The sequence below is a fragment of the Mustela putorius genome, unplaced genomic scaffold, assembly GCF_011764305.1.
Source record: "Mustela putorius furo isolate JIRA1106 unplaced genomic scaffold, ASM1176430v1.1 tig00003898_pilon_pilon_pilon, whole genome shotgun sequence".
NCBI classification, from domain to species: domain Eukaryota; kingdom Metazoa; phylum Chordata; class Mammalia; order Carnivora; family Mustelidae; genus Mustela; species Mustela putorius.
Genome location: NW_025422047.1, coordinates 33,041,493 through 33,064,221, shown reverse-complemented (window position 1 = coordinate 33,064,221; position 22,729 = coordinate 33,041,493). Strand labels below are relative to the sequence as shown.

Genomic DNA, 22,729 nt, shown 5'->3' with positions numbered 1-22,729 from the left:
TGGACATTATCAATCATTATTTGGTATAGCTGTCACCCATATGTGTCTCCTATTAATAATCTAAAAGGTGAAAAATAAAATTGTCTACAAGCATTCTTTTGATTATAACTGGGATTGAACATACTTTTGTAACCATAAGGTATCATTTCTTTCATGAATTTTTTTTTGTGCTCTTTGCCCGTTTTTCTTGGGTTAGATTTTTTAGATTTATAGGAGCTCAGTATATATTGTAGGTACTAATTTTTTAACTGTGACATAGATTAACAAATATTTTCCCACCTTGTCATTTATCTTAGAGCTGTAGTACCTTACACCTTTCAGAACCTTGTCATTTTTGAAGATTGTCGTTTGGTGATCAAATCTGTCTTTTCCTTTGTGATATCTGACCTTGTTGTACATTAAAAAGAAGGATATCTTTTAACCCCAAGATTATAAACATTTTCTACTGGTATGTTTTACATTTAAATCTTTAACCCATCTGAGAATTTTAATAATGCACCGTGTGGCATATAGGAATTAAATTTTATTTTCAAATGGTCAGTCAGTTGTCCAAATACCACTTGTCAAAAAATCTCTTTTACTCCCTTATTGGCAATGCTAGCTTTTTGTATATTAAACTTCCACAAATAGATCATTGAAATTTTCTACTCTGTTTCTCCATTTCTTACTCTGTTTCATTGGTTTATCTATCTCTATGCCATATCGTACTGTTTTAAAACATTCACTTTTGGAGTATTTGGGTAATATATAAAAATATGCCCTGCAGTTGAAAACCTAAACCTGGTTGGCTCAGTGGGTTAAAGCCTCTGCCTTCAGCTGGGGTCATGGTCCCAGGGTCCTGGGATTGAGTCCTGCATTGGGCTCTCTGCTCAGTGGGGAGCCTGCTTCCCCCTCTCTCTCTGCCTGCTTCTCTGCCTGATTGTGATCTCTGTCAAATAAATAAATAAAATCTTAAAAAAAAAAAAAAAGCCTAAACTTCTTTTCTTTCTTTCGTTTTTTAAAAAGACTTTATTTATTTATTTGAGAGAGAGAGCATGAGCAGGGGGAGGGGCAAAGGCAGAGGGAGAAGCAGGCTGCCCGCTAGCAGGGAGCCCTATGTGGGACTCAATCCCAGGATCCTGAGATAATGACCTGGCAGAAGGCAGACGCTTAACTGACTGAGCCACTCAGGCACCCAGAAAGCCTAAACTTCTTATTGTGGTACAGCACCCATCCTGCTATGGCCCTCCCTTCTTCTCCAGGCTCATTTGCCGTACACAGATCTATTCTAAGACCAACGGATCTGCTCACATTCTCATACCTTTGCGTATTGGTCGTTATCTTAGGTACGACGCCTTCATCATAACAGGAACAACCCCTTCATCCACACAGGAAACCACCTCTCCTCTTTCAAGGATGTCCTCACATTTCTCTCTCTCTCTCTGTCTCTCTGACCATCTTTTCTCTACCACAAGCTTTTTAAGCATTCTTACATGCTATGCAAAATATGGTGTGCATCTATCTCTCAATCTACTGTGGCTATTTTCTGTCTGTCTCCTCTCTCCCACCCCAAGAACATATTCTCCTAAGGGACGTTTTTCAGTTAGCTCTGTCTCTCCTGTGACTGTGTTTAGCACTGAGTAGAAATAGTAAGCGCACGTTAAATGAATGCAAGTCATCACATCAAAATCATAAAGAGGCAAAACGAAACAGAGATGATAATTCTTGTATTGACCACCCCCTCTGAAGTTATGATAATAATCATGATAATCGTGATTAAATATTTTCAGGTGGGTAATGACAAAGAATCAGCAAATTCTTGCTATTACTCTGATGATACGGTACCTAAATGCCATCCATTAAGGTTATACCTGCATCTATGACAACAGGGATCAAAATCATGCTCATTTTACCCAAAATATATATAAAGTTAGAGAAATCATAGTGCAAGGGCACCTGGGTGGCTCAGTGGGTTAAGCCGCTACCTTCGGCTCAGGTCATGATCTCGGGGTCCTGGGGTCAAGCCCCGCATCGGGCTCTCTGCTCAGTGGGGAGCCTGCTTCCCTCTCTCTCTCTCTCTCTCTCTCTGCCTGCCTCTCTGCCTACTTGTGATCTCTACCTGTCAAATAAATAAATAAATAAAATCTTTGGGAAAAAATAAAAACGAAATCATAGTGCATTATATAGTCAATCGCAGTGTCCCTTTCCAGTAAAATGGTAGTAGCAGCATTGCCAAGTTCTGTACGCTGTAACAGATACCTCTGAATTGGATGTGGGAGTTCCTTAGCCAGGCTCTTTATTTCATGTGTGTTAGGAAGAATTTGATGTTTCTGCTTTGATATCAAGTAATACAACAAACATACAGCATGGGTGGTCCTTGCTTAGTAAAACTGGCCTTTTCCTAGACTGTATGTATAATTGCTTCTAGAGAAAATTGACTTTCTTTCTGTAATGCCTTTTGATCTGGACATGTTATTAGCCCAAAGCTGGAGAGCTCTAGTCTCAGAGATGGAAGTACTTGTAAAAATACAAAAGAAAAATCTCCCATTATTTTTGATTCAGAGCAAGAATATTTAGTATGTTAAAAAAAAATGTTAAAAATTCCATAGTGTTAAGAAGAAAAAAGAAAAGGAATCCTTTTAGCACATGTTGTGTTAATTTTTTTTTCCTAGTGAAAGTAGTTCCTTTTGATTTTCTTATTTAGCTTTTAGAGTACCCTCTGCTTTCAAAGATATTTTTCTCACTCAGGTGCATCCAGGCCAGTCTGGTCTGCGGCAGCAGGAACACAGTGCAAGTCAGTTTGACTCTTGTCACTTAGTTAAGACAATTCATCTCTCCTGGTTTTTCCTATATCCCCCAAGCTAAAGGTTTTGAAAGCTATTTCTTTTCTGTTGTTTAAGAACATTAAAGTCCGATCATACTCTTAACGTCCGCACAGTCTCCCATTCCCTCCCTGCTGTAAGAAAGTGAAGGGTGCTCCTCACCATTCTGAGAAATGCAATTCCCCACTTCTCTGCCCGGAATTCATGTTTACAAGAGACAGTGGCTCAAATACATGGGTCCAAGTTTCTTAACTACTTTTAAGATTCTTTTAAGAAGCAAAAGCATAAAAAAATTTTTTTTTCAAAGAAAAAAGAAGCAAAAGCATCAATATATTTTACTTAATGAAAGACAACTTTACCCCCCCACCCCTCCCCCAAAAAAGGTCTCCTAAATGCTTAGCAAGGATTTCTATTATATGGAATCTTCATACTTAGTTAACTTTTACCAAAGAGGCCATCGTTGTTTTGTCTAATGGAGAAGAGAGAACTCAGAGGCAAAGTATTTGTCACTGTTAAGAGTCCTCCATTGTCACCATGATTTTTTCATCTTATTCTGATCTAGCAAAAATAAACCCATAGGTCCATCTACTGAAACAGTGAGCCCAGAAGACATATTTAGCCCAGCTGATCAGACGCCTTTAAAACCAATTAGTTTCATTTTGTAAACTCTCCCGTCAAGTAGCAGCTGCTATCTCCACTTACCCTGCGTTTCTGCATCGCATGTTCCTTCCTCCTGCTTCAGAGTATCTCCTGAAAGTTTTTCTAGTCTCTTTTGTACCTGTTGCTCTAAAGAGAGTGATGGAGATGGGCACAGATGGGTGAGGGGGTTGTAAATGATGCTAATGTATAACCAAGGCTGCCTGTCCCCTCACTCTCCCGACACTGAAAGCACCTAGTGACCATCCTTGCTGAAACAAAGAGGAAAAAGAATAAAACAGAACTTAAGATATTCTAGTGACATAGGTAAAGAAAGATGTAAAACTATTTTTTTTTTAGTGTAATAAGCATGATGCTGGGGACCTTTTCATACATTATTTCCAACATAACACTATTCTCAGTACAACATAACATTATGTGTCTATTTTGTATGAGGAAATGGAAGATCAGAGAAGTTAAATCACTTGCCCAAAGTCACACGGGTACTAGTGGCATATCATGGTTTTCCTCTTATATTATATCACCTTTTACTAAACACCAAATTTTGTTATATATTAAATGAAAAGAAGACAACGTGAGAGTAGTGACTGCAAGCCCCTAATTTTTGACTATTCTAAAACTTGCGGTATTCCTACCCTCAATCACATAGCAATTTAAAGCAGCTTTCATCTCTTCCAGCAAATAAAATATGAAAGTCCTGGGAGACCATATATGTTCAGTTAACCCAAATCTTGTCAACTCCAAGACAGCACCCCAAACCTCAGAGAAGTCAAGACCCTTAATCTGGTGATTGTCCCATCCTTTACAGAGGGCTCCATATCTCTGATAAGTTCATGATTTTCCATCAGTCTGCTCTCATTTTGCATGTTTCTCAGTTTTCTTAGGAGAAAAATTCATGGGCATTGGTTTGCCCAAGGCAAATAACTCGGAAACAACTAGGTCGGATGAGACTTAGTCTCAAATGAGAAACATGTTGATTGCTGGTGCCTTCAGAAATATGGTATTCTTCAGAAAGTATTACTGTAGAAAATATGTGGTTGCATTTGGGGGGTATTTGAACTGTGTTTTTTGTTTCACGATTTGTTTTCTGTAACCACTGATGCTGCCCCAAGTATCATCTTACAATCAGACCACTTGGTGATTATAATATTTTCTAGTTAAATGACATTTAAGGCCTCGTTTTATGAGCTCCAGCATAATTGGCTAATTTGGTAAACTCCAGATGTGTGAGATAATATGCCACTCGTTTAAGTGCCTTTCAGACGGCATAAATGGCACAGCCCCAGGAGGTATAATCACTCCCTCTTGTTTTCATTAAGAAGGGGAATGAGTGGCTTGTGACACAAACAAAGGAAACGGGACGTCTACAACTGAAAATCAACAACAACCTGGTAAGATTTGGTCATTTTCTTTTTACAGGTGGACCGACTCCAAGATCCTTGGCTTAATTTGGTCTCTTAGTGGGTCCACTTTTTTAAAACATGGTTTACCTAATGTAACCTGGCCAGGCGATTCGAAAGCACCCTTGCCCCTAAAAAGAAAGACTTTTGCCCCTAAAGAAGACCCCCTGGGCGGCCTCTGGAAAGCCCCTCACGTTCACGTAGAAGCACTGGACTTGAAGAGACAGTGGAGATGCTGACTTGTCCCAGGAATGGTGCTTCCTTGAGCAGTCAGCTTCCTCTCCACCTAAGCCAGGTTCCAACTTCACAAGGCCCCATACTTGCTGCTGCTTTTTCTCTCTCCTCTCTTCCCCACTTCTCATCCAACAGAAACCCACTCATCTACCCAGTATTGCCAAGCTGGAGCGTAGTGGATGGTTCTCAGCACCACTGTTCCCTGCATCCTGGGGCTGGTCCCTCTTATCTGATATATAGACCCAGCGGAGTTCACATACAACTGAGCGGTGGGTCCCTGTGTACTCACTGCTACTTAACCAGCACAGAGTTTTTGCCCAGACAGATGATTATGGACTGTATCCCAGGCCCCAAAGCAGATAATTTGCAGTGCAAATCAGCTTATGTAAATCACTGGGTATTGATTAGGTTTGCAAGCCTGGGGGACCCAAGTGAATCCATTCTTTGGTGGGTGCCAGATGTCCCTTGTGCCTTCTATGTGAGTGTCCTGGTACCTTGAGTGTCTTCTCTCTCCTCCTTTTTGTTTTATCAAAGAGGCCCCTCCTGATACCTGCTGGACCTGCCTTGAGTGCCTCCTTGTTTGGGATTGCTTTCAACTTTATTGAGATATAACATTGTGAAGGTTTAGGTGTACTATGTGATGATTTGATACACATATATATTCAAACTGATTACCACCAGAAGTTTAGTGAACGCATCCATCACCTCACAGAATTACCGTGTGTGTGTGTGTGTGTGTGTGTGTTAGGAACACTCATGATCTACTCTCTTGGCAGCTCTCAAATATCCAGGGCAGTTTGAGGAACTATGGCTACCGTGCTCTGCATTAGATCCCTTCTCCCTTGCTTTCCTGCAGTGGTAAGGAGGAATGCAAACCACCCCAGCTGCTCTTGCTCCCACACTACGGAGCTCTACCCTGGCCTGCCTGGGCTTCTTCATGATGGCACGACAAATGTCTTCCATTTAGGTGGGGGAGAGAAAAAGAATAAGGAAATAGGTAACACAAATTTGGAGAATAAACTCTAGGAAATCCTTCCAGCAGGTCTTACACATGGTGGGCCCGGGTCCAGATGATGGCATCCCATAAACTGAGCCATTTTCTTCTTCCAAATCTTCTTCTGTTTTGCAAAGAGGAAAAAAAAAAAAAGATGATCTCAATCCAGGCATGGATATATGGTTATTATTCCTGAATGATCTGTGTTCCTTTTAAAAGTGGCTTACCAATGCCTGAGTATAATATACTCATAAAATTTTAGACATGAAATGTATGTAATTAAGCTTTTCTTTTATTTTTTTTTAAGATTTTATTTATTTATTTGAGAAAGACAGTGAGAGAGAACATGAGCGAGGAGAAGGTCAGAGAGAGAAGCAGACCCCCCCATGAAGCTGGGCGCCTGATGCGGAACTTGATCCCGGGACTCCAGGATCATGACCTGAGCTGAAGGTAGTCGTCCAACCAACTGAGCCATCCATAGGTGCCCCTGTAATTAAGCTTTTCACAGAAAGTATGCGGCTAAGCACTTTAAGCTCTGATTATTTAGCAATTCAAGGTGGAAAATGAAAGAATGTAGGGTAAGGAGAAAATACTAAAGAAGAATTTTTTGTTTTTTAAAGCAGATAGTTGAACCATTGGCACATTATTTGGCATTCCTGTTTTACCAGATTATTCCATACCGCTGCAAAGGCAAATAGCTGCTGGTTTAAGCTGTATCGAGTTGTAAAGTGGTCTTTACTATCAGGGAGAGGATAATGAATTTCCTGAGTGCTCAGATAGCAGCATCCTTATGTTTCCAGTGTCCCAGAGCTCTGTCAGAGGTCTTTTGTTCTGCCCACAGAGTGACCTTTAAAATGGTTTCAGCTCCTAGATTTCCCTCCTGTCATCACCATAGATTGCTAGCTGACAGTCACACTCTGACTCCCCCAGCCTCTCACTAACAAGACTTTCTGACTTACTGACTGGCCTTTGGCAAGGATTTAAGTGTTGCCAAAGAATAAGTGAAAACGTTTGCAGTGATGTCAGCTCGTCAGCAAGGCCTGATTAAGAGACCAAACACAGCTTCTCCCAGCACGCAGTGCTGACAAGAAGGAAAGGAGGACCAGTTGTTTGGGGGGAAGTAGTTGTCTTTAGGGAACGTTAGTGTCTCAATTCAGAGCCCGAGGAGATATTCCCCATGTTTTATAGAGTGTTAATGGGAGTTGAGGGGATTCTATGGTCAATGGGAGATGTCCACTTGGAAATATTTTCAAGCCTTTATTTTAACTAACTCTGGATTTCTGATGAACTAGATGCAGTCACCTTGGGGAAGAAAAATGTCTTTCCCAAAACCCTAGTCCTTTTTCTAGTGGTTGTGAAACCAAATGTTTTCAGATTAAAATGAAAAAGACAAGAAAATCTCCTAAAAACTCTTCTACTTTTGTCTGATTCTCTTATTGTAGAAAATAAGTTAAGGGCGCCTGGGTGGCTCAGTGGGTTAAGCATCCCATTCAATTTCAGCTCAGGTCATGATCTCAGGTTGTGTCATCAAGCCCCATGTGGGGCTCCACGCTGGGTGTGGAGCCTGCTTAAAACTCTGTCTCTGGGGACACCTGGGTGGCTCAGTTGGTTAAGCAGCTGCCTTCGGCTCAGGTCACGATCCCAGCTTCCTGGGATCGAGTCCCACATCGGGCTCCTTGCTCCGCGGGGAGTCTGCTTCTCCCTCTGACTCTGCCTTCCACTCTGTCTGCCTGTGCTCGCTCTCGCTCTCCCTCTGAAAAATAAATAAATAAATAAATAAATAAATAATTCTGTCTCTGCCCTTCCCCCCCACCATGGTTTATGCACCCACTTTCTCTGTGTCTGTCTTTTTAAAAAAAGAAAGAAAGAAAGAAAGAAAAAGAAAAAGAAAAGAAAGAAAAAATAAATTAGGTATGATTTAACATAAGTTAAAGAACTAAATTTTTATTGGGAGGGGTGTTTTGCAGAGTGAGAGAGTCCCAAGTAGACCATGCTGAGCACAGAGTCAGACCCAGGGCTTGATCTTGCAACCCTGAGATCATGAACTGAACTGAAACCAAGAGTCAGGCACCTAACCAACTGTGCCATCCAGGTGCCCCAGGAGATAATATTTCATCATCGTCATTGATTTCAGCCAGCGTCTCTGATTTCATGGAATTCCATCTTTCTGTCTTCTGTCGGAACATCTTCTATTCCTGGCCATATACAGATTTGATCTCATTTTATTTTCCTTGGAAAGAAAAGGTCATATGGATTGTTAATATTCTAGAAAACTGTTATGAAGATAAAAGCATTGACAAAACCCATCCGTCCATACATGCACATATACATGTATTTAAACTAAATTGAATTGCTTATAGTTTAAATTGCTACATTTTCTAAGTCCCATGAGTCAGATACTACCAGAGAATCTGACCGTTAATTATGATTAAGTTTCTACTCAGTTCCCACTTGGAAATCTGTTTCATCATCCAATTACAATGCTCTTGTCACTAGTTCATGAATTTTTGTCTATAGTCTCATGACTTTAGCTTCACCTTTCCTCCAGGTATTTCAGGTGGTTTGAAAGTGGAGGAAAGGAAAAGGTTCGGACACACTTGTTATAACAGTGATTGTATTCAAAACCATTGGTACCATTTTGACCCTTTACTGTTGGTAAAGTGTGTCCACATGTCTTACCTCACTTGCTGCTCACAGGGACCCTGGCAGTAAGGTTGGCAGTGTGGGGAGTATGATCTCCAGTTTTCTGGTCAGGAAACTGATAAGAATGTTAAGGCACTTGCCCAGCATCCCACAGCCGGTGTTTGTTGGGGTGAATGTTTATCCGAGGTCTTCTGCATCCTGTATCATGCTCCCTGCTCTGTCAATAACTTCATAGTGGCATTAGTAATAATAGAAGCAACCCTCAGATTTACACTGTTCCCAGTAAGTGTTTAAAGCACATCCTATATGCCTTCTCACTTGGCTGAACAGCATCTGGAGGAGGTGGGAGGCAGAGAGAGGTAACATCTGGTATAGTTGATTACATTCTGCAAACCAGCAAACTTCAGCAGGGACAGGGGGGTTTGTGAGAGTCAGAATAATAGATGGGTTCCTGAGATTAGCACTCGAAGAAGACAAAGGTGCACTTTTTCTTAAAATGACATCTTGGACAAATGAAGTTGGGCTAAAAATGTATGGCGAAGTATGGTACCATCCTTCCATGAGACCAAGATAGAGGTCCATAATCCTTTGGGCATAGCCCTGTTCAAAAGAAGTTAAGGATGCAGTTTTAGGTTAAGACTTGCTGAATGAACTTATTTATTTGACCTGTCAGTGCCTTTGCCTAACTCAACTTGCCTAACTCATGAGGAAAACCTCATGAAACGTGAGATAAGGCATTTAACCAAAGTTTATTGGATTAATTGTCAGATGGGGTGAAAATCATCATATGACTGTAATAAATGTTAAACTATGTGGTCATCAAAATCTAAATGAGATGGCAGCCATATTCAGTGGCCTTGTTCTCCTGCTGATAAACACTGTTTGTAAATGTCTTTGGCCACAGAGAATTTACAGGAAAACAACGCCCTGGGTACCAGGAATTCGAATGTAGACCCAGTCTTAGTGGTAACAAAATAGACTAAGTTTGAGATGAGTTTTGGAAACTATCAAAGAGAATTTGTAAGTTTGTGTTAGATGAATGAGTTCTTTGATTTTGTTACAGAAAGCTTTAACTAAATCAGAAGAATCAAGAACCAAAATGAGACAAAGGACATGCTCTGGTGTCATTACCATTTTGTATTCTAACAGTTTTCGGTGAACAGGTCAACATGCATTTCAAAATTCAAATAATAAAATTTCCAGAAATTGGCACTATTTATTAAGGAACTAAAATCAAAAGAATATTGCAATGTAATCCATTAAGCAATGGATCAAGGACATAGCAATTACTAGAGATCTGGCTTCATGTGTAAAGACTTATCTGTGTTAGATTACAAAGATGTTTCTTGACCACTTGTTCACTCCCTAATCCCCATGGTCTGCCTTCTGTCTACACCATGTATTTACAAATTGCTGTCTCAGAAGTCACCACAGGGCTCCTATCCTTTTCCATGGGATCTGAGATACTGGGGATTATAAGATGTGCTATTATTTTATGTACCATTAGAAAGAGGAAATGCTGACAACTGAACTCCTTGGAGTGATTCAATAATGGATACTGGTGTTGAGTGAGGAGAAATTTTGAATGACTCTCTAGTCTTCTGTGTGAATGACTGCTGATAGCCAAATTACGTCACCTACACATTCATAAAAATCTTTGATAATTTCCTATTGACCCATGTTGTAGGGTGCCGCTAAGATGGCCCTGATGATCCCTGCCCCCTTGGATTTATGTCCTTGTATAATCCCCTTCTTTTAAGCATAGACTAAGCTTATTTTTTTTTATTATGTTATGTTAGTCACCATAAAGTATATCATTAGTTTTTGAAGTAGTGTTCCATGATTCATCATTTGCGTATAACACCCAGTGCTCATTACAACATATGCCCTCCTTAATAACTATTACTGGGTTACCCCATCCCCCTCACCCCACCCCCTGAAACCCTCAGATTGTTTCCCAGAGTCCATAGTCTCTTATGGTTCTAAGCTAGGCTTATTGACTCTCTTCCAATGAAGAGAATATGGCAGAAGTGATGAGGTGTAACCTTTGACATTTGTATATAAAAAAACTGACTTCCATCTTGGTAGACCCTTCCTATTCTTCTTGCTCTTTTGGTTTCTTGGAATTTTATTCCTTTTAAGTAAGCTCCCCTACAGAGGAGCCCAAGTGGCAAGGAAGTTAAGGTAGCTCTGATTATATATATATATATATATATATATATATATATATATGCACATATATATGTGCATATATAATATTAAAATATAAATTATATGTATAAAAACAAATATATATTATATACCTAAATATAAATATTTTATAATATTTTATATTATATTAAATTTTATATATATATATATATATATATATAGGTGATATATATATATCTCCAATGAGAAATTGAGAGCCTCTGTTTAACAACCCAGAACTGAATCCTACCAACAACCACCTAAGTGTGCCAGATAAGACCACAGGCCCAGCTGAGTGTTTGACTGCAATCCAATGAGACCTTGAGTCAGGAACACATACTAACCTATGCCCAGGTGCTTGACCCATGGAAATTGTAATTAAAAATACACAAAAACACATCTGAGACTCTTGACATGGTATTTATTTGGAGCGCTCCTTATCTGCTTTTTGAATCTTTCAAGCTTTGTCTTACCTAGAGTCATCACATACATGTTATGGTGAAGCCCTTCTGGACCAATTTTAACTCCTGAAACCATTTTTCTGTGCTTTTTATCATGCATATTCATTAGCCCAGGATGGCATTTTTTTTTTCCTTTTGCCCAGCTCTGTTAATTCTGATCATCCATAAATAACCAATTTTCATGCTACCTTCTCTTTAGGGCCTCCTCTCATTACCCGAAATGGAAATAATTTTCTCTATCTGTTCTCTTATGGAATCGTCTTCCTCCATAACAACATTTCTCTTCAAAGAGACCTGGCTTAGAATCCAACATATAAATTTGGAGACCTTGGGCAAATAACTTAATGTCATTATACTTCAGTTTCTTTATTTGTTACATGGGCTAGTAGTATATACAGTACTGTGTTGCTAACATTTAGTATAATAGATGGTGTATAAGTATGCACATAATACTGGTTCGATTATTATTACTTTATATTATAACTCATTATTTGTAACTATTCACCATTATTTAAATGTGTGGAGCTCTGATAAAATCTCTTTGGGGCTTCTAAAGTGTATCACACAGTTCTTTGTATATAATCATCATCCAAGTTATGTTTTTTGAATTTCATTGAATGATGACTAGTTTCACATTTCAAGCTATTCTGGCCACATTAGTATAGAAAAAAAATATAGTCAAATCTAAACAAATCTAAATCTAAATAAATACCAAGGCAAATTTATGATTTTGATGATATCATTAAGACAAAAATTCTAAAGATGATAGTTTGCCTCTATCCCCTGAAGAGTAACATCTTCATAACAATCTCACAAGATAGTAGAATATTTTTAAGGGCCACGAAGGTGTCTGAAGGCAGTGAGTTGGCTTTTGACATTGAGTTTTTAGATTCAGGGGACTCACCATTGACAAGTGTTGTCAGGTGGTACTGAGAGGTTTAGACAGGGAAACTGAAAGGACTGATGAAGGCCCAAGGGAAGACAATCTACCCCCGTTGCTTAGAAAATGTTCTATCTTCACTACTGTACTTATGACACTTGCCTGCCTGGGGTTTAATAAGCACAGGGGCCCAGAAAAGTATAAATAAAAACTAAATATTCTGGTCAGTAAAAAGGTGAATTAAAGTAAAAGCAAGCAAATGTTTAAAACATAATCAGACGTAAATGAAGAGTTAGAATCTTAAAAGACTCTATTAACAAACCTTTGGTTCTAGCAATCAGAGTAGCTTGTATCAGAACAACTGTCCTGCTGAAAGCAGCTATAAACATTGGACAAAATACACAAAACTACTTTTGAAGGCATTAGAGAGTCATCAAAGGAGGCAGAACTTGCAAAGAGCTACAAGACCTGAGGGAAGGAAGCCTACTTCAGTGAGCTGTATATTTATCTAGGCTTTTTCCATACTTTGCTAAGTCTTCTGGGATAGGTTGGGAGAGGGAGTTCAGACCAAGTCTTAGTTGAGGAGAGGAGTGGAAGATTGGCTTGCAGACCAACATCTGCCTGGGACATGAGAAGCAAAAGTTCCCAAAGAAGAGGGAAACTAGAGAGAAGTGAACTTTGGGTTCATATATAGTTTCCCCTTGATGCATTTGCCAACTCCTAAGCTACATGTGAACAGGAAAAAAACTCCCACAAACCCAGCAAAAAGCAAAACAAAACCAAACCCCAGAAGCTGAGAGGCTATAGAGAGGAACAGAAAGTTCAGCAGTCCCATGATGCTGGGGAGACAAGCTGGTTAGACTTCAAACCCAGCCAGGTAGAGGTGTTCTGGTTAACACAACAGGTTTTCATTTGACACCCGGAATGACCACATCCAAGAGGAATAATTTGCCCTAGGAATGAGGGCAAAATATAAACACATTGTTTCTAACAAAGCCTAAGTCCAACCTTCAGCAAGATAAAAGTTTTCTTCCATATTCCATCTCTTTGTTAGGAGAATATTTATTCCTCTTTGGGGGGAAAATACTATCATCCAGAGGATCTTTGAATTGTTTTATGCACAGTTCCCTACATTCAGTTAAAAAAATCACAGGGTCTTAGGAAAGAAAAGACAAAAGAACCAAATATTAAGGCAAACAAAAACAATAAGTGACTCAAATTTGGGGATTATCAGATGGTGATTTTTAAATTTACTTAATTTTTATTTTTGTAACATAACATAAAATCTACCATTTTAACCACGTTTAAGTATACAATTCTGTGACATTAAGTACTTTCATGTTGTGAAATCATCACCGCTATCCATCTCCAAAATGTTTTCAGCTTCCCAAATTAAACTCTGTTCTCACTAAACAGTAACTCCCTATTATTTCTTCTGTGCTCCCCAGCCCCTGAAAGCCATTATTCTACTTTTCTGTGTCTCTGAATTTGACTGCTCTAGGTACTTTGTACAGGGGAATCACTCCTGTCTTTTTGTGGTTGGCTTATTTCACTTAGTATAATGTCTGCAGGTTTCATCCGTGCTGTTGCGTGTGTCCGAATTTCTTCCCTTGTTAAGACTGACTAATATTCTGTCATATGTGTATACCATATTGTGTTTATCCATCATATGTCGGTCGACAGTTGGGTTGTTTTCACACTTTGGCTCTTGTGAACAGTGTTACTATGAGCTTGGGTATACAAATATTTCTTCAAATCCCTGCTTTCAACTTTTTTGAGTATATAGGCAGAAATGAAATTTCTGGATCATATATAATTCTGTTTGATGGATAAGAACTTTTAAAAAATGTTTTAAAAAGAACTTTTTAAAAAAGTACATAAATATGCCCAAAACAGTAAAAGATGGGGAATTTCACTAGAGGTATGAATCTTTCAGTTTTTAAAGACTTAAATGGAAATCTTGAAAAATACTATAACTAAAAATAAGAATTCAGTCAGTGGATTTTTTTTGTCAGCATGTAACTTGTTTTTTGTCTTATAAATATTTAAATATGATGGAACATGTTTTGTCCAACTACGTTGTGGTAGGTACTCCATATTGTAATTCACTGACTGAATAAGTACAAAACATAATAATAATAAAAAAAATTTTTGCTGAGAGAAATCATAAAAGTTTTTTTTAAATTCACTTTAAGCAATTAAAATAATCATAATTTGCCAGGGGCCAGATGCTTTGCTAAGTGCTTTACATATACAAACTCCATGTATTCTCACAACAACCTATGGGGGAGGAGCCATCATTCTTCCCATTTTATTGATGCATCAATCAAGGCCAAAACATTTATGTAACTTGTCTAATGTTTCATAGGTTGTAGGAATTTGAACCCTTGAGATCTGTGTCTAGATCTTTACCCCTACATTACTTTAAAAGAAACACTTTTTTAAGAAACATAAATTGTTCTGTTTTGGCCAACTGGCTAGTTGCAAATCTTAGAAAATAAATGAAAAGTTGAGAAGCCAGAGTGTTTGGTGTCATATGCGCAGGCACTAAACTTCTCTTGTAATGTGACCTTTCCATCTTTGCAGATGTTCCTTCTGGACAATGGGATATTACTTGATTTGGCATGAGCTCTGTTATGTATGTTTGACATATAAGAAACAACACCATGATAAACAGAGTGTCCCATCTTTCTCCTTGAACTCCAAATCGCCCAAGGCCACAAGATACAAAATGTAGGTTTAAAGTTGACACTCTCCGTTTCCTCTTCTCATGTTTGTGGATCTCATTCTCAGGGTGCTGACATTTTACTTTTTCTACATCCCTGTCTTCATTTCTTCCTTTACCCCATCATTTGTTTTAAATGTTTAATCTTTTTTGCTACTCCTCCTCAGAGCATGATGGCTTTTGATGGCAGATCTCTTCTCCAGTGATGGGACATTCCTTGGGAAATCCATTTCTTTCAGCCTTGGCAGGGAAGATCATACATTTATTACACAGAACAAAGGGTGTATTCATCAGGGCCTTAAGATTCCCAATATATTTGCCTTCAGCTCTTTTTTCCTCAAACTCTTTGTTCAACCAGGTTACGTTTCTAAGTGCCCCACATCCTATTTTAGTCTCTTGTTTTGGACCCTTCCATATAAAGGACACTTTCATTGTTTCTTTGCTTACTTGTTTGTTCCTTTTCTTTCTAGAAAGAAAAGCTACTTGTTCCAGACAGAATTAAAATGCACAGAATTAATGTGATAGTGGACACTTTACTATTTCTTAATTTCTTTCTGGTTTTAGACCCAAGTCCCTAAAAAGTTTACATAGCTTTTGGATATAAGAGATGGAGGGCAAACAACATCATCCCAGCTAAGAACAGATTTCTGAATCCTTTCTATATTATGTTTTGTTACTAGCCTTAAAAGAAGACTTGTAACTCACCAAGCAAATGGTATGTAGTGACTGCCTGTATACACACAGCCTTCTGGGAAGCAACACAGAGAATACATTAAAAAGGCACGGCTTTGGCCTTCTAAAAGCTTAATTCTGCAATGAAATAACTGCATGAGAAAGAATTATTGTCTCCGTCACACGATCCTATTAGCCCTGGTGGAAAAAAATCCTTTGAAAAGCAACTGAGAAAATGGTAGAGATTTGACCAGAAAATAGATTTGTATTTTCCCCATACCTCCGTATCTCCTCACTTCTCTTGTATAATCATTCTCAATCACAGGACAACAAACCACAAAAACTCTGAAGGGACTTTCCAGACAGAAGTCAACTGTCCCCATAGGAAATACAAATCTTCAAAGTGTCCCTTTCATTGAGCTTGTTTCTTTTTCTACAACAAATGGACACATCGGACATAAAATTTAATTGAGACACACTGAAGAGGGGGTCTGGCTTACCTGAGTAGGCGAGATTACAGCATTCCATTAAGGAGACAGCAAGGCGCTAACAACGCGTTGACCATATCACAGAATCCTGGGCTTCTTTTAATCACCATCCTCTCTTTGGACTATCGTTTAGTTAGGATCTCAGCAGCCTCCGGTTACTCTGCTGCTTCTATTTTACACATCTTTTCCTGTGTGTTTGTTTTAATTTGAGAGCCAGTATGCCTATTGACAATTCTTTGACAGCAAAGGTAAAACCACCAGGAGTGTATCTGTTTATTGAGGACTGACAGCTTTATAGCTAACATAAAAATAATCTAATGTTTATTGGGGCAAATGTTTGGACTGAGGATTAAGAGAAACTAGTGAATAGAGAAAACCTTTTCATCCTATCCAGACTTTTCAAATAAGGTTTGGGATCAACTACATTAAAACGTTTTGTGTTGATTTCTTTAACGCTCTTCCCTTAATTTGTGCCCCTGCTCACTCCCTTCTCCTTCGCTCCCCCAAATTATGTTTAACGACAGGGGTTTTGAAGGAAGTAAATCCTTGAAGAGGAAGATGCTACTGTTCACAGATTCGTTGCTATAGAATTTACACAGGCCATGCAAACTTTCTGGATAACAGTAAAGCAAAATCTAAACCACATTGCTTACCACATCAACTGTCTTTTCTGCCGTTTCCTATAACTTACCTGTAGTAAGAGCTCTTAAATTTCTTCGGTCTTGTTTCTTGTTTTTGTTATTCCTCATCATTGTTGGTGGGGAGGAGAGACAGACTGCTCTAAACTGTTTTAGAACTGGTTTTAAGCCGTTACATTCTTCGTTTTTCAGTTTCTCCTATAGCTAAATATCAACAGCATTAGATTTTTGTCTTTATTTTAAATGAGACGTTTGAAAGGTTTCGAAAAACAGGCAATTCTTTCTGTAAGTAGAGATAGTACCCATTTGGAAGTGGTCTGTTAGATTAAAAATAGTTCACCAAATTATCGTGAGGATAGTGGGACTTCCCTTTACTTTTTTAAACTTGATATTAGCTATAATTCCCACTCATAACTCTTTTTCTACATCTTTCCTCCAAAAAAAAAAAAAAAAGAATTCTGTACTCCTCTAACTTACCCTAGCTATCACTTCTCCTCTCTTTACCACACTTCCCCACCCCCACTGGGTCCTGATCCTATTTTAGGTTGATTAAAATAAATGGGAGGAAAAAATTAGGCAACTTGTTAAAGGTTGCTTGCTAAGGAGTGGCTGCACAGCTAGAAATGCAAACCAGGTTTACTGGCTGCCTCCAGCGCCCCAAGGCAGTTATCTAAAGCGCACTAGCTCTTTCCCTTTGAAAAAAAAAAAAAAAAATTGTGTATCTCCTGACAAAGCTGATATGTGAACATTCACATTACTCAGTTCTCAGTTTCACCACCAGAACTAAATGTCCCTGTGGAGATGCAAAGGTTTTTGTGAGAGTGTGCTGTGTATCATACATGGGCATAGACCAGAGAAATTCCAGGGCTATCAGAATCTTGCAGCAGCTGTGGCTTTTACACCAAGTATGTATATAAAGCTAATTAGCAGGTCGCCACCAGGCAGTAGTGAGGTATTCAAGGGTCAGGATCCTTTCACAGCTATCTTGATGTCCCTGGGACCCTACATAGCACTTGAGTCTTAGATCAGATTCAATAAATGTTTGTTGAAGTCAGCTAAACTAGATTAAAAATTTTAACCTGTTCAAAAATGGACTTGGTCCTTTTTTTAAAAAAGAAAATAACATTATTTATTTATTTACTAAGAGGAACTCCTATTTTATTCCTCAGCAGATTTAATTTATTCTTAATTCCTTTCTGCATCATGTCCATGGTGGTGATGATTGTCCACATTTTATTTATTTATTTATTTATTTATTTATTTAGGTTCCTCCGAGTTTATTGTCTTTGATTCCACATATAAGTGAGATTACACAGTATTTGTCATTCTCTGACTTAATTTTTTTATTATGTTCCGTTTTAAAGTCTTACAATATGTTATCCTGCAGAGATTGCTAGTAAATTGGCAGTTACGGTGTCTGTGGCATTTTCATTGTGTTCCTAGAGCATTAGCTTACTACCTCTTCCTGAGAGCTAACCTAGAGACTTGCAGGCCCTTCTTTGATTTACATGGGGCTAACCCTACTTAAAGAAGGAAGAACATCTCCTCCCTTGATCAGTAGCCACTGTCCTCCTTTGTTCTATTTCCCGTGACTCCTTGGCATTCAGGCTACCCTTGTTCTGAGGGTATTACGTACGCACCGTGCCACGTCTGTGGAGATCTGCTCTTCTTCCCCACACCCTCCAGGCCAGTCTGCATGAACTGCCTACTGAGTTTTCAGGCAGAGTTTATGGTACCGCCGTGGCTGTCTGAATTACTCTGTGAGTTTGCCTTCTGCTTGCTCCTCTGTGTTGGTGACAGGAGTCTTGGAGTGGCAAATGGCGGCTACCATTGTCCCAAGAAGGGCTCCATTCGGGCATGTGACTCACACTGCACAGACGCTTCATGCATCCACACTGTCTGCCTCAGACCTACACCAGCCCTGGTTTTAGAAATCAAATCTTCCTCAGTCTTGGGCTTCTCTGATTAGAAATCTAGAGGTAACAAGTAACCTCTCATAAATCCATCCTTCTTTTGAAACAAAAACTGAAGTCCTCTGATGACACGCTAAGTCTAAGTGAGTCACATTTTATTTTACACTTTCTTTAAGATGCCTGGACCTTTGTTAAGCTCTGCCAGGTAAACAGCATGTGGTACAGGTATGCTGTACTCTCACCCCAAGGAGCTGAACTCAGAACTTGACCTACGGAATCATGTAACACAACAAAACCCTGCCCCAAGCAAAATTTTGCTCAGAATGGAATTGGTTTACTTGTAGCTTAAATTGACCAAACTGATCACGTATTTACGATCCTTAGGACTTAAGAACAAAGTTAAAATCATTTTCTAAGCTATATACCACTCAGCAGCATTTTAAAATCATGTTCTAATTTTATTTATAAAAAGGCAGTTTCCCTCAAAGCCCCTGTAAAAAAAACAATTTAAATAGATTATTTTTATTGTATCTTTAAAGTGATTATAATAAGCTATAGTCATATACAGTGGCCTGGGAATTCACTCATTTCCCCTTGATTCACAAAGTCATAGTAAATAAAGTTTTCACCAGAAAGGTCTAGTGGCCTCCAATAATACAAGCATGGTGTATGCTAAAGACAAATGCAGTGAATGCATAAATTCTTGCTGTGAGTAAAATTTAGATTATTTGAAATTTATGAGATTCTTATATTGTTGATTTTTTTTAGTCAATTTCATGTACTGAGTCATTGACATAAACAGACCTTTAGTTTTTATTACCTGAACAAGAGCCTTATTTTCTTTTCTTTTTAAGAGCCTTATTTTCTGAGATGTTTACAAACATCATCAATAAGTAGCTCTTCAATTAAATTTTTAATTCATTACATAATCATACTTTCCAATCACCCTGAAACAAGCATATTACATACTAGTGTTGTGTGTCCATTAAAAGATTCCTTGCAATTCATGTTATTAAAACTTTATTGAAGTAAGGATTATTCTTTTTCTTCTTTTGTGGAAATAAAAACACTCATGGAGAGAAATGAAAAAGTGAATGGCCCTAACAAGGAAACAACTTCCTACTCATTTCTACTCTCTCGTTAACGCTTTATGCACCTGCCTCTAACTGTATGCATTCATTGCCTGTGTGGTATTTTATCTACACTTGCCTTGGCCATGAACTTTTTTTACTCCTTTGCCTCGATGCTTGCTGATTGACACTTCCATCTCTGTCAACCATTTATTTTCCTTTGAGATTACATCATATTCACTTTCCGAGTCTGTATTTTTTTTCATAGCCCAATAAAATAAATATGTTTCATGACCTTCTTTGATTTGCTGCTTCTTGCCAAGTTTTTTCTAGTTCTTTACTGATCCCCACAACGAGTATTTTACTCTGGTTCTCTCGAAGGTGTGTGTGAGTTGATGAAGTTCCACTGCATAAATAAAACCAAGCCAAAACTTGCCATTCAGGAGATAGAGCCAGAAGAGAATAAAGACCATGTGTCAATATAGAGAAAAAGACGGACTGCAGCTATTTTCCCCCTGCTTAGTATTTATAGTTATTTCCATGGAAACTGCACGTGGACTTCTGAGTACTGAATTTGACCCTGGGGATGTACACAAGTAACTCTGAAAACATTTGGTCCATTAACTTTGGGTTCATCATATACTTCTGCTCACGCTTCGCCCTCACTTCTAACTGCAGATAACATGGAGTGTGAGACCATCGTGTTATTCGCTGAGGGACTTTTGTGTTCTTCTGGGGTTGGGGAGGGGGACAGAGGGCAAAGAGGGGTGGGAACAGGCTCCTTCTTCAGGATTACCGTGAGGTAGAAAATAGCACATTGGCCTTCTGGCGGCTTGGAAGTAAGTGTGAACCCAAGGTTCTTGCACTGACTCTGTTTGTTCAGATTTTCCCATCAGTGACTTTGCCGGACCAAGAAAAATGTACTTATCTTTCTCTGCTGCCCCATTCCCTCCCACACTCTGCCTCTCTTTTCCCTCAGAATAGAGCTGTTTCGGAGATTTCAAATTACAGTGGAATTCTTTTGCGTTCCCCACACAGTACAAAGAACTAGTCACGGTATCTTCACCTGCTGCCTGTTTGTATCCAGACCTTTCAGTTTTATTTGAGCTGAACACGCATACGTATATGTATGCTTAACGATGATGTTTTTACTTTGCTCAGACTTGAAAAAAAAAAGTAAATAAAGCCAGTATAAGACCCCACTTCAGAGGGTAAGGACACCACAGAGGCAAGGGTTAGTAAACCAGAATGTGAAAGAGGAGTTCTAGAAGGAGAGAACTGGTGGCTACCGCCTGTAAACTGTGGGGTGTGAGATACGGTGGGAGCTGCGATTGTGGTTAAAAATCTTTTTTCCTTGATGGAAGTGCTGGTGGTGGAGGACAACTGAGAATTCTTTCAGAATGCACGAGACCACAGATTAATCCTACACATTGCTTTCCATTTTTTAATGACAGAAGAAATACTACATTGAGAAAATGGAAAGAGTAAACATTTGGGTGCCGATGGCTTAAACGTCAAAGTTTTAAATACTAGAATCACGGAGTGGATGTACTAAGTAAACGTTTGCGATATAAAGGTATTCACTTCATCTGTCCAATTCTAGAATTTTGTTCAGGGGATCACTAGCTGGATGGTGTCCTCGGCTTGCCTTGCCGTTGCCTGCACTTTGGACATTTCACAGTTTATTAGCAATTCAAACAGAGACCAATTTTTCTATTTATTTAATACTTGACCCCCATTTTGATGGAGGAGGGGTATGTTCCAGCCCTTGACTGTGGGTTTTCAATTACCCGTGTGGCCTGCCTCCCATTAACAGGAATAATTGGGAACTGGATGTACAAAATACAGACTCACAGCCATTGCACAATTCTGCTAGAAACATGAATTTTACAGGCCTCCGTTAAAGTCTCTTCAAAAAGATCATGTTTTTGTGGAGATTGAAGCTAGGAGCCCTCAGATACATTCTTTCTCTCTCACACATATTTCTCTCTCCTAAAGTGTAAAATATGACCCTCTTCTTTGCTTCTTTAGGGCTAGCATGGGACTCATCACATGAGCCACCAGCATGATTTTTTGGTTCTCTGATAATAGAGTTCCATGGGGGGGGACTAGCTGATGGTCCCACTCTACCTCAGCGTATTTATAAGTACTTAACCTAGTTATGCTAATTTTTTTCATACTATCATTTAAAAATATACGTAATCTCTTTTTAAAAAGTTTTCATTGAAGTACAGTATCATACAGAAAGTACACATAAGCGTACAGTTGCAGTGAACTTTCACAAGCTAGATACCCATGTATCCAGCACTCAGATCAAAAACCAGAACATTTTCAGCTCCCAGAAGCCACCTGGTCCCTCCCTCTATTCACCACCTCACCTGGCCCCCACCAAAGGCAAGGACCATCCTGATGTTGACTCTTTTTAATTTTTAAATATCACATCGTTTTCTCACCAGGTTTATTGGCTGATTTTTGTGGGAGAGCAAAGGGGGGTGGTTAATCCCCTATAGTTGACTTCTTTGCATTGTGGGATTTTCCTAGCCGTTAATTATTAACTTTTCCTTAAAATAAAACTTCCATTGTGTAAGGAGAAAAACTCCACGAGCACAGTACATGTGATATAAATCACTTTTATGTCTGTGAAACAGCTGAGTTTACATTTTTATTACATTGTTTGAAAAAGTATCTTTTCATCTGGAAAGAATCAGTTTAAAATGTGATTGTCAACACAACTAAACCAGTTTTCTGTTTAAAATGGCTGCTGGTGGAGCGAAGAGCCATAATTAAGCCAGGTTTTTCTCCATAGATATTAGTTACTAAAACCTAGAGGCTTTCAGTGAGATTTTTAAAAGAAATTTCTAGACTTTAAAAGGTGGGTAAAGTGTTTTTGTTTAGATGGAGGAAGTAAAAAAGTAGTGAACAAGAATCTTATTGTAAAGTACAGAGTGTTTCCCTGTGAAAGG

At 38.8% G+C, this 22,729-nt stretch overlaps 1 protein-coding gene and 1 long non-coding RNA gene across 3 annotated transcripts in view; one reads left to right on the top strand and one right to left on the bottom strand.

The window, feature by feature from the left end:
• The window catches only part of SLC25A21 (solute carrier family 25 member 21), a 492,482-nt gene that overhangs the window by 370,681 nt on the left and 99,072 nt on the right, over window positions 1-22,729 (top strand). The window lies entirely within an intron of this gene.
• Window positions 13,498-17,850, bottom strand: LOC123388284. Its single transcript, XR_006602826.1, has 2 exons — window positions 16,837-17,850; window positions 13,498-15,225 (listed from the first exon to the last, which is right to left on the bottom strand). It is a non-coding gene; the product is annotated as an uncharacterized LOC123388284 (long non-coding RNA).